This window comes from Anopheles arabiensis, chromosome 3 (assembly GCF_016920715.1).
Source record: "Anopheles arabiensis isolate DONGOLA chromosome 3, AaraD3, whole genome shotgun sequence".
Lineage (NCBI taxonomy): Eukaryota > Metazoa > Arthropoda > Insecta > Diptera > Culicidae > Anopheles > Anopheles arabiensis.
Window position 1 is genome coordinate 43,768,897 of NC_053518.1, and position 13,275 is coordinate 43,782,171.

The 13,275-nt window shown below is 47.1% G+C and overlaps 1 protein-coding gene across 1 annotated transcript in view; it reads left to right on the plus strand.

The window, feature by feature from the left end:
• The window catches only part of LOC120902275 (zinc finger protein 263-like), a 74,923-nt gene that overhangs the window by 46,042 nt on the left and 15,606 nt on the right, over positions 1-13,275 (plus strand). The window lies entirely within an intron of this gene.

Below are 13,275 nucleotides of genomic sequence, written 5' to 3' on the forward strand. Positions count from 1 at the left end.
TGCCATAGGAATTTGGGATTCGGATTCGCATTTGGAAACGTTCGATTGCAAACCATTTCTCATCGTCGTGGGTCATCAATCAGCAGTAGCCGCGCGATGGTGTTGTTGCTCTGTGCCTAGCAGCAGCCCTTGAGCTGCCGCGTTCAATGCATCGCATACCATTCCTGAGCGAAACCGTTCGGCCCTTACCTTCACCTGTACGCCGGAGCCTCACGCTTCACACGACCACGGAAGGGGTGGAATGCAATGTATATAATTGTGTCGCGATGGTCCGATATTTTGCGGATGCTGCTGCTGCTGGAGGAAACGGCGAGGACAGGATCCGATGCTTCTCTTTATCCCAACAGCACAAAAGATCTCTCCCACAAAGAGGCAGTAGCAAGGAAACGGCCTTTACGTTGTGACTCAATGCGGTGCAAACTGCGGTGGTGGCAGCTCATGCCACCATTCGCGAATGTGCAACGAGGCATCGATTTCACATAAGAAGTCACAATGAGACAGCAGGTTGTTGATGTTCTGTTGTGATGCATAAACTGCCCATACAATCCCCCAACAGTAGTCGGCTTGGTTGGTTGTTTCGTGATTGTTTTGTGTTGCTACTGTAGTGCTGCTGATCGGAGAGTTTGCGAATTTGAGTAGCTTTCAATCTTAACCTTCGCTTCGTCAAACTTCCCATGTTAATGCACTTACATTAACCCGCCTACATTTTCCAATTTTATGAATATTCGTTCCATAAAGGTGGCGCCGCGTGCATGACTTCTTTCTTTTCAAACAAATAAATAATCTCTTGCAAATAACCGGCAGCAGCAGCAGCAGCAGTTTTGTCTCTAGCTAACAAGCACACATACCACACCGCAAAATGGCAAACACATCACGTGCAAACAACTACTTAGCGCTGGAAATGGCTGACCAAGTAGCGGGTGTGGCTTCCGGACCTACTCGCTCGGCCCAACGTATGGGTTGCATACGTACTGGATAGGAGCGTCCATCAGAATCGTAGATAAAGGAAACAACTGCCAAACTCGACGGAATCGTGCCAAACTTTCACGCCATCCGTCAGCATGTTTGAAAAATGATAATTTCTTATCAATTCGCAAACAGCGACTCCCCTTTCGATCATTCGCTGTTTTTTTACGCTCGCGTGATTCGTGAGCAATTGCAATCGTGAGTCTAACTGGGGGACATTTAATAATGATCCCATTTTTAAAGAGCTAAGGCAAAAGTCGATTACGAAATGGCGCCTATTTTGTCGGGTGTTATCAACTTACACACCTTCCAGCATTGAGGTGGAGTCAGTCCGTCCCTTCCAGCTCTCTACCCCGAACCACCACGAGTTTCCATCGCCCGATGAGTGCTCAATCAACATTACGCGTTTAATAGTATCATCCGCTTCTCTTCCCTCCACACGGAATCCACAATTATCACTGCCCAATTTGTAATCCGCGCGTCTCAGGGTTAACCCTCACATCGGAAGCTATCACAGCCGCACCGTCGTATGTGCCGACACTGTGTAACGCGGGTGCTCAATCAATGTAATTACCATATCATCCATAATCGCACCTCATTCTAAGCTGTATTGAAGCTCCAATGCGTTTCGGTTTTGCAAAGGTACCGATCGGCCTGCCCTGTTGAGCCTGCGTTCGTCCAGCGGTGAAGCAAGCAGATGACGCCGGCGGTGGCGGCCGTTGTTTCGCCTCGGCTAATCATCGCATTACTGGACAGGCTGCAGTTTTCTTGCCATGGATCTGGTCCAGCTATGCTGCAATCCACCAACCGCAAGAAAGATCATGCTGCCTTTAACGACGATACTCGCGCTAGGTGGTGACGACTGTGAGCTAGCGAGCCTTGCTACAAAATCCCATTTCGCACGGTTGCCCTTGGGTTTACCGGCTCCGTGTGCAGTAACCTTCTTAAGATAGGCCGCTCGTTTCCTTTCGCCTCTGCTTGATCGCTATTCGTCTCGTGGACCGGGTACGGAAAGCTGGCAGGGACGGAGGTTAAAAGTTGTTCAGAACTAATGGATTGCGGCGATGCCCTAAGAGAGCTCCCTGATCGTGCAATGCACGTTTGACAGTAGCGCTTGTCAGACTCAGGGGTCAATTGTAACAAATAGTAGCAAATTGCTGCGGAATCGCTGGAAACAGAGAATTCCAAGTCTTCTTGATAAGCCTTGCTGCTTAATGTCATCTGGGAATTGGGAACATTCCGCTACATTTTTCACTCGGATCTTTCATTCTCCGTATACAATCTGTGTAGAGTGTTTAGTTCTATTAATTTGTTTTTTTTTGTCATTCCAGGTGAGTTTCAATGCGCATGTCTAAAACGGGAAAAGAATCATTATGCAAGTATTGCAAAAAAAATATTTAAAATCATTATCAATTCGTAAGTTCAATCTATTTTGTTTTTCTTGTTGAACAAACTGCAAAGACAAATTGTATTGCAGACAAAACTTTTTTTATCGCAGAGGAACGGTCTTAAAAGGCCATATTGCTATAGACAAAACTTTTCATGTGCACACATTGTTCCAGCAAATATTTTTTTATTTTGATGTTGTTGACAATAATGAAAGGACTAAATCGTGGTTTTTTATCTTGGATAAGAATAAATCATTTTTAGTATATGCGTCTAGTCTCATATTTTTGCGCAATCGCTAAAGGGAAGCATGGAATTCCTTCACATTCACAAATCACTACGTACCGTTCTCCTTGGGGATATGTCTGCACCGGGAGTGTAGGACAATACGACCTAACAGGTCTACTTCATTCCATCCATCAACTTTACCAGATTACCCACGTTGCTAGTCCAGACTCACTCGTTGGATGAACTGTAGCGGAATTCATCTTCTTGGGGGTCACGCGCGCCCATGCTGCCAACGATCAAGCGCACGCTAGCACGCGCACTTGCCCACCAGGCAGCATCATTCTGGCATTCGTATTCGTTTGATGTCGCGAGTTAATTAACTTATAACCGTCAACCCCATGGTGATCTATACACTGAAAGCAACGGACGCATTAAAATTTGTTTGGTAAAACCGTACCGCTCAATACATAGGGCATTGCTCTCCATCCATCGGACCATGAGCAGCGTACATTGTATTTGCGCAGTTGTTGCGCTATTGATGATGATGATGATCAGCAGCAGCGCAATTGAGCTGAAAATTCGGGAGCCCGCTGGAGCTCAGTCGGGGGTGCGTGTGCCTAATAATACGCGCAACAATGGCGCAACCGTGTCGTACCAGCGGTAGCAGCGAGTAAAAGTCCGCAAAGGAAAAGCCACCGTCCTTTCACTCCGGGCGCAAGCCGGCCCCGATCGCAACGGGCGCGAATCGCACCACGGACAAACACAAATCGTACAATTAATCAAAACCATACTTAATTACACAGCCACAACCGGGAGTGGTAATCATCCCGGAAAGTACCGGCGGCAGTGCCCGAGCACGTTGGCCGGTCCCTCCGGGAGCCGTTTGTTACGGCGTTGACCGTGTTGGGCAACAACAACTAAGCTCATTTGCAGCTACTGAGCTAACGCGTCCCCTGGATTGCCTTCCGGTGGTGACGAACGAGTGTACGAACACCATGAGTGCAGGATTATGAACTTCTCTCCTGTGAAGCGGGAACCCATCGTCCATTGTCTGCAATGGCCCTGTGTACACCCGTGTGCCGGATTACCTTCAACCTCCGTTATGCTCGGCAAGAGCACTTCTCGATCAACATCGATCACCACACGTATGAGCTGCGCACAGGGCGCAGAGGGTGCCTTTGTTTGGGGCCAACGAAGTCATCCAAATCAAGCGTCGATTATCAATCATGCACCACACGGAACACACAGGGGGAAGAGGGTGTACATCCAGCGCACAGTCGAAGGCTAATGGTATACCAAAACGAACAGCACCAAAGCAATGACGCCCCCCGATTACTGTTTGGGCGGCTCTCTTGGCTGAGGAAGAAATTATTGTATTTAAACGTCAAATGATTAATTTGACCAAGGTGTTGACCACCAGGCAGGGCTCTCAATCAGTCAACAAACGTCTAGGATGGATGGTGCACGATCCAAACGCGCCCGCAAATGAGCGCATACCTTTCGCTATATCCCGTCTCGCTAACGCCGGGTCGTAACCGACTCGTAAGCATAATACACAAGGGCAGAAGCATCGGTCTCGCCGCGTCCAAGCGCTTCCATGCAAACACTCCAACTACTCCGAACCTCTACTGCCCTCCCCAACTCACCGCAATCATCGTAGCCGGATTAGCGGGCTTTTATGACGACGCTAATTTGGCTGTAAGCTTTTATAATCCGCTCGTAAATCGTTCGCTCGCTTGGTGAGTTTCGCTCCTTTGCTCTGGGTCATTTGCGAGCGGATATTTCTCATCGCGTTTGAACCTGCCCGAAGAGTCCGAAAGGGGCCCAGCGTGTCCCACGGGGTCTCGGTGCCGTCGCCGCCGCCACCGGGGGTCATAGAGATTTAGCCATGAGCCCTGCCATACTCGCAGAACAGGTGTGGTGTTCTTGTGACCCCCGTGAGCTTTTGAGTCATCGAACACTGGATGAGCGTAATCCACGTCACAGACGCGCGCACAGGGAGTCATCAAATGTCGAAACCTGTGCTGCGGCCTTCTTGCAGCAGGGGCCTGTCGAAACGTTGGGCTCTTGCAGTCACTTGATTCGATCCGAAAGTTTATTTGGTTATTTTTGCCAAGTGCATGCTCTGCATGCCACAAAAAACCTTGCCACGGAGGTCAGGTGGCGATCTCGCCGTCCCAAACCACAATGTGTATCATCGATCAATCATCGAGCGCTCTCCATGAGGGTGTTATGTTGAAATAATCTTCGCGTGAACGGTGGGGATGTACAAGATCATCAGCCGCGAAAGGAGCGGAAATGGATTTTTTCGGTAAGAGTTTGAAGGGTGTCTTTTTTTTTAGAAGAAAAAAATCGATGCCTCATCAATCTTGCTCTTGGTTCGCATAGTGAAAGGATTTTGAGACTGCCAAATTTAATTTTGGTTATGGTCACATTTGTTGTCACATCTTCTTGAAGTCTTGAAATGACACCCCAGGGTCATGGTTAGATGAGCATTAAATAAACAGCTCTCAGCGGAGACATGAGAAGACAGCGCTGGATGCATGTTTTGGGTCATAAGCCGCATTACCCGCAGAAGGTGTGACCGTGTGCCGTACTCTATCGCTGCACGTTGCCTTGTCTTTAAATGTACATACTCTTCTCCCCAAGTCACTGTGGTCCGTATGAAGTAAGGATCATACTCTATCACAATGCAAACCGCTCTCCTTCCCCTCTGCCAACTGGAATGATTTGTTTTTTGTTACATCAATCTTCGTTGGCGGTAGTGCAAAAAGCGCAGCACCGGAATGGTCTTGTTTAAACATTGGCGATTTCTATTTGCCATTACTGATCGTTTATCTAAATATTTACCCCCCACCCCATGGTGCGTGCGCGGTGCATCTCGGTTTTCCGGTAAGCTGGCCGGGCGCATTGCGGGTGCAGCCAGCAATTTACTTCACCACAAAACCCATTAGCACACAGAACTGCTTGAGTACGGCTGCAGAGTTGGCGTTGCAAATGGGTTTTTTTTTGTGTGTGCGTTGTTTTGTTTTTCGTTCAATTTTTTGCATCCGTTCCGGAGTCTTTATTGTTTGTCTAAGTCGCTAAGTTCGCCTTGCCTTGCCTTTTGCTGAACAAAATTCTTCATTGGTGTAAATCAAAGGTGTAGATCACGGTCCCGACTGCAACGGCGTCGGAGCAAATATGCACATGCACTTCGGAAGTCGTCGCCGATGCGCGCTGCACACCCACCCATCGATAGATGCAGTTTTCCGATTCTGCGGCCAACCAGTGTGCACCACCACCACCACTGCCAAGGAAGCGTGTGCGCACGAAGCAAGCTAGCGGCTGCTAAACAAAACAATTCCATCTTTTCCCTCAGCCAGCCAATTATTAAAATACCATTCACCGAGTGGTGGTGTCGTTCGATGGCGTGCCCCTTTTTGTTGGCCCACCACGCGCGCGCGCGCCTGGTGTGTGTGTCGTGTGCAGCCGGGGCTAGAGATTGTGTGCCCCAGTGTGCATGGAGAGACCGGTGCATCTGCAGTCGTCTAATGGTAAACGACGGTGTTGTGCTGCACCTGATGAAATCGGTCCCATGGGGCCTTGTGCCTTGTGCCCGAGCATGGTTTAGAGCCGATTGCAAATTCCGAAGAGGAGTACTACTGAAGCCCTCGTCGGATCCGTTTGGCGTTGTGTGTCTGTATGTTTTTTTCTCTCCCTTGCATGTTTATTTTACTTTCCTACCCGGTGTCGTTTTCTGCTCCGACAGTGCCCGTGTTACCACTGACCCGGCTGCAGAGGATTGTCGTTCAGCATTCAGTTGAAAGGGGAAAAATACGACCAACCCTTGATAGTGAATGGCCACGGTTTTGGTCTGGTGGGAGTGGGGACACTGACAAAACAATAATAAATTTGCATGCATTTTTGTGCACTCCCGTGTGTATCCCTGCGCCCGCAGTGCCATCATCTCAACGACTTTCAATTCCTCGGTTCCGGCACGGGATGATCAATCGCATATCGGCTTTGCGAATGAATAGCATGTGGCTTGTAACACCTCGAAGCATTGCATACCATACAGTCATACGGATATTGAGGCTTTATTTGAGTGCACCAATGCATTTTTGATGCAGAGCTGCCCATAAACTAGCCTATAAATGCGGCACTGTAAGATTTGTTGCAATCAACCCTGCAAACCTAATAACTTCAAAAAACAAAACTTATCAATTGGTGATTGTATTTTCTAAATAACTACCTACAATTAACATCTTATCTGCTTCTCTTTAATTCGCCATTAGCTTGGAACTGTTCGGCAAACGAATTGCAACAGTCGCGGGCGGGCGTTTTCCTTGCTAACGGAGCGTTAATTTATTGATGTATGAAACCTCACTACACCATCGTCCATGTGTGTGTCTGTTGGCAGTGAAACAAGAACCCAATCCAAAATCAGCAAAAACTGTCGCATTCATCGTCCACCGGCTAGCATTTCTTCTCAGGAAGGTCTTATACTGTCCTTTTTTCCACCGTTTGCTTAGCTCTATTTCACAAGAAAAAGTGTGTCTATTGGCTATACTCCCAATGCTCCCGGCTGCCAAGATGATCCCTTTTCCGGCTCCACTTAGTTTGCAACTTGAGTTAAAAGAAAAGTCGCGAAACAGACTCCCTCGAATGGAGACGCCTTTTTTGCAGTTTCCTCCTTCGCCTTGCTGTGCAGTGTACGGTGGAATGCGTCGTTCGCCTGCCGACTGCCCGAGAGAAGAGGGAAGGGAAGATTAACGATCTTCCATTAGATTTATTGGCATTAATCGGTTCCGATAATGGTTAAATTTAGACAGATTCGCGAAGCAAACGATTCTCCCGATCCAGCCGTGTCGCGTTTGCGCATGAATCGGTGTAATTGTTACTTGTCCCGATGCCGATCATAGGAGGAAAGCCATTGCACACATACGCTCCAACACACACAAACACACAAACTGCATTTGTATCTTCACTGCTACGTGTGTGTTGGCGGCGGCGGTGGCGATGGTGACGATTGAATTCCGAATTCCACAGCTCTTTCCCTATTTCCACAGCCGGCCCAACATGATCATCCAGCCTAAGTCAGGCTCTTTTTCCGTTTAACTCAACGCGAAGAGTTTATTGACTTATTTGGAGGTGTTGAACATATTTAGCATTTGTGTTGTGCTATTTTCTATCCACCAGCTCCACAATCGCTCCCTCACACATACCTTGCAAGCTGCTGTGATGCGTCTTACGATCGCTTTTCATGCAAATAATTCTGCTCAGAGACGATCAGTCGCGATACCAACCTCTTGATGCTAGTAAATTTCTTAGTTTCTTGTGACGGTCTGTCTTATATATGGTTCAATAGAGCAATGTTTTGTTTTTGTTTAATGGTTTGATTATATGTTTTGAGTTTATTTCCCTTTCGCGTCAGAGGATCGGAACGATGATCTGCGATTATTATGACTTGTTTAACTTAGGTACTAGAACTAACTTGTTTAAGCTACTTGATATCTCAGAATTTCAACGGGTTAAGTTCATTCACACTATGACAAAAGTGTATGCTTAGTATCATCTGACTTTTTTGAAACTGTTTTTGATTTATTGTTTTATTTTGGCTTAAAATAGTAGAATTCTATAAAATACTAGTACGATTTAATTAGTCGTGTCCGTACAATGCCACCCAGATGTCTGTTTCATATTAGAACTTCCCTAATAACCCATCCACAAGACTTATACAGACAGTCTCCCACAACTCCAATGTAAGAACGGTATCACCTCCATCAATCGGAACCCACACCAGCTGCGAATGTCGACGCAAGTGACATTCATCTTTTGAATGTACACACACTAGCACAAAAAACGCGCAAAGATGCCGTCAAACCTAGGGAGACCGGCCCACCGAACATCTCTCGGTGTTGGCATTGCAGCTCACGGATGCTACATGTGCAATGTACTCACCGATGATGGCCCCACGATGCCAGCAGAGGGTGGAGTATGCATTCTGGCGGTTTCTACAGACTGCAGCTCTTTTTGTGCTGCTTTTTGTTTGCACTTTCCGCTTTCGGTTACAACCACTGGCAGAGGGACACAGACAGACACAGGCACAGAGACAGACCAGAAGGCCGAGTACATTGCGGGCTGTCTGGCTGGGCTGCCTGCAATATCTGTGCAGTTTTATAATAAAACATAATTTGTACCACCGCCAGTTGCACCTGTTTCAACTCGTTCAGCTCTCTGCTACATGCCCCTCGTTATCTGTCTTCTTCGTGATTTTGTGTTCTGTTTTGCTTTTGTTTTCAGAATCCGTCGCTGCTCGTCTTGGCATTCGTTTGTCCTTTGCATTCGTTCTCGCTCCCTTCGAGTTTTCTTGCGTTTAACGTTTGCTTTGTTTTATTTGCTGCAGCAGCCTGCACTGTTGTCATGTTTGGAATATTCGTAATGTATCTGCTTGCAACGCCCGCAGTGTGTTTCATTCGCATATTAGTTACACGGTTCTCTCATGGCTCATGTAGACAATCAGTGACAGGCTGTTTGCGTGTTATGTGTCCCAAGATCTTGGTGCTGAAACAATTTCCAGTTGGCATTTTCCAGTTTTTCAATTGAAATGACTTGATGGAATTAGCAAATTTATTTGAAAGACTTACAATGTTTATAAAAAAAGGCATGTTCCTCGCACATCTTAGCTAAGGAAACCACAGGGAATATCAACCAGTTTGTGCCGTGACTCTCTTTGAGTTGCACACTTCATTTGCCAAGGAAATAGGGATGCTGCCTCGTGGCCAATAATAGCAGTGCGCGATTGCAAACACAAAAGACCAGCAATGGGTGACCGTCTCGGGTAAAATGAGCTGCATCATTCCATGGCACTCTACCGGGTACGTTCTGTTGAAACGGAACCGCTTGCGCTTCGACAAATTTCGGCGCACCAACAGGTTCACTGACTTGTGATACCAAATTCCACCGACGCAGTCCGTACGACAAAAGACAAAGCGGTGCGATTTTCTGCGCCGGAATTTCTGCGCAACCTGTCCGCCGCCCGATCTTGTCTCTAAATTGTCTTCCCCCTCCCTGCCCTAATGGGCAGCGATTGGATCCGGACGAACAACGAGGCATCGTTGGCCAGGGCTGATCATCATGTGCTGCGTGAATCATCGTGACTCATCGTCTGCTGACATTCGATCCTCTCCCATACATCATGCCCCGCTCTTTGCCCAGATAGTCTGCTCCGGTTGTGGGAGATGATCCGCCACGGTAGGTGAAAGATCCTGTGGGAAACATGTGAGAAATTGGTTTGCCAGAATTAATCTGCGTCACTCCGGTCGCTGAGAGACGACGACGACAACGACGACGACGATGCAGACGATGATGATTACCTAGACAGAACAGCTACGAAAGCTACTCCCGCATACGTCCCCCACACTGCACTCAACCATGTAGTGCATCTGCGTAGTGCACAGATACCTCTACGGTGTATGTTTCGGCTTGTCGTGGATGCCCGAGAATGCGCGGGACCGATCCCCACCCTCAACCGTTTGGCACGGTGACGAGGACGCAAATTGAATCTAGCGTGCATACTAATTGCACTTGCCACATGAATAATCTCATCTCGTCATTAATTAATTTCGAACACGCAGAACGCTACACCAGACTGTGCCCTAACCACCACCCAACCTTTCCCGCGCACATGATGTTTACCCATTCCTGCCCGTTTTGCCGAATCGATGCAGCGAGGTGACCTGACCTGATGGTTCGCCTCGCCTGCACACGCTTGGCTGTGGTCGCTATTTTGCGCTACTCAACACTGTAATGGAACATTTCCTCCTGTCTCGGGGATTAGCAGATAAGACTTTTGCCATCCGGTTGGGCCCGGTTGGGCTCTCGCGGCTGGGAGATGCGGCCACGAAGTCCGGCAGGGAAACTGCTTGAACGTCTTGATGATCAATTAAGCCCCCCAAGCTGCGATGTTGAAGGAAATTAAGTCTTTTGACATTTGAAACATCCTAGACTGATTGAAACAAACGCTGAAAAACGAAACCTGCACCCAATACGCCCTCGTGGTCCATGTAAAAGGTAGTTAATACTTGTCCAACGCGCCTCGCCGGCTCGTCTTCGCTGCCAACAGCAGCGTGCATCGTCTATCACACGGGCCAGTTCAACGACTACCACGTTTCGTTGCGCTCGAAAGGATGCGCACCAGCAGTGCGGGGTAACGTGCGGGCCAACTAAACTGCCTATCTCGGCCTGCGGACAGATGTTAGCTTGTTAGAATTTGACTGACACTTCGATGGCGCTAACGAACGATGCCCGAACAACGCGTACAATCAGCTGCAGTGCTAGTCCCGTCCTAGTGTGCGGAAGCGCAAGAGCAGTAATGAGTGGCATAGTTGTCGTAATGGTTAGTAATTGTGTTGAGATGCAACAATGCACCAATACTAATGCTTACCCTTTATTTATTTGTTAAGGACTTACTTGAAAAAAAAAATATTGTAAATTTAGTTTATCTTGTATGTAGTGTAATGCCAAACTGATCGAGTTAGAGTTAATGTTAAGGTTTTTCCAGTTCGAGTTTCGAGAAAAATTAGATTGCATCTTATATAATATCAGCAACCCATTTTGCTCCCACACCTGTCATCACATCGTACCAGCGTTTGGCCTTCCTTTCCAACCACAGCAACGCCCCCTTGCTCCACTTCTGTCGCTCCGCCCTGTTTTCCGATTTCTCATTTCGCATCCAGCCACATACACTTATTACACCGAAATTCCCTTCCCATTCCGCAATGATACAATGATTTTAAAGTTGAATCGCTCGGCATTTTGGCATTGTGCAGCACCTAACCGCTGCCCCTAAGGTCAGCAAGTGCATAACGTTGCTCGACTTTTAACGCCAAGAAACGACCGAGAAACAAATGGTAGCACCGAAACAAAAACGAGAAACGACAAAAAAAAATCAACCAAACACTTCTCACAAAGCAAGACATGGATTGAGCAACCAAAAAAAAAACATAGCAAAACAAAACAAAAGTGCCCACGATGTAAAGCCCAGGCAAAGGGAGAGGACAATAAACCAGCCACATATGAATGTACGTGTGTACCACGGTGGCGTGCGCGGGCAAAGGGATGACAAGAAGCAAATATTTTTATTTATTGTTTTATGTTTTATGCTTTTATCTTTCGGTGCTGCTGCCACTGCGACGGTCACGGCGCCCTTTCGAAAGACGACGTCCATCCCCCCGCATGTCGTGGCGGTGGTAGTCCTGGTTGGCGGAGGAGCGGAGAGCGGGGCCTCTCGCACACAGGAGCTACATCCTTTTGCACTTGCTCGTGGCATCATACCGTGGTTGCCCCACACGGTACATCATTTAAGGGCCAGCCACTGTATTTTTTTTTTGTTTTCCTTGCTTTGTTCCTTCCATTGTACTCCTCCAGCTCCAGCGCGAAAGGAGCGCGTATGTGAGTGTGCTGAAAATTATCTCCCTTCCTGCTTCGTGCGATCTCCTCCGTAAGCAAACTCATCTTCTCTTATTGATATCATATTGTCTGCATTGCGCTGCTGCAATTTTCGCGTCCGTTGCCTGGCCGATGGTGCCAGCTCACACTCACCAAAACGAAAGCAGTACGGATTCCGCGATTGTAGTGTTATTTTCACATTCACCCGGTTTGGAAGAGCGGTGTAAGCGGGCTATGATGAGGGATTCGGTTGCACCCCGCCAACTGTGGGTACTACCTTTTATATATCCTTGAAATATGTATACGCTATCGAACACAGGCAATTGGTTACGTCGAAAACGGGACTCCGATTGCCACTTGTATTTGCGCCCGTTGTTAAGTAATAAAGAATAAAACCCAATCGAGAGTACGTGGTTAAACACCGCGCGCGAGAGAGAGGGTGAAAAGAGAATTGTCAACTAAAATATCGTGTCCCCATCTGGAAGGGTGTGGACGACGAGTAAACGTGATTTTATGTCAACGATCGCAGTCATTGCGGCATCTGACAAACCTCTGCATATCAACATATGCTCGCAGCCACCCAGCGACGGGACGATGAAGGAGAATTTATTTTCAATAAATTTTACGATTACGTTGCACATTTTATATCGATAACGAATCAATCGATGAATAATTTACACTCTCGTATTTGATTTTTATTACTGCATGAAGGTGCTACTTCTTATTGAACTGCGTTTTAAGACAAAACTTTTCCGTCTCCGGGTTTTTTTTGCTGTTGTCATTTTTTGTGTTTACTGCAAAACGAAACCATCAAGCTATAACTTGCTTTGATGATCCTCTGAGCATCAGTTTTTTTACTCATTGATGAGTTTGAAATAAAACCTCGCTAACGAGCAGTGCAGTACGTATTATTGCAGAATGAAGTTTGGCTTTCGAGGATGGTATTTGATTTATTGGGCTAACAGCTTTTACTGTGTTGGGTGATAACTAACGAGGACACGAACACAAACCATTCTACTTCATGCAGTTAATGCAGTTCAATACCTATTTAAGCCTTTTGTATATAAAAACCACATTTATCAAAACAAATCAAATCCTGACGTTTATTAATTAAAACTGCTATCAGTTGAATCATGCTGCACCGGCGAATTAACTCTTGCCAGATCTAAAGTAAGCGCCAAACTCCGTTTGGCCCCCATCACGCTTCTGTTCGCTAGAATGGAAAATCGCTTGTACGCAGCCCGAGCGTGCAAAATGGTCAGA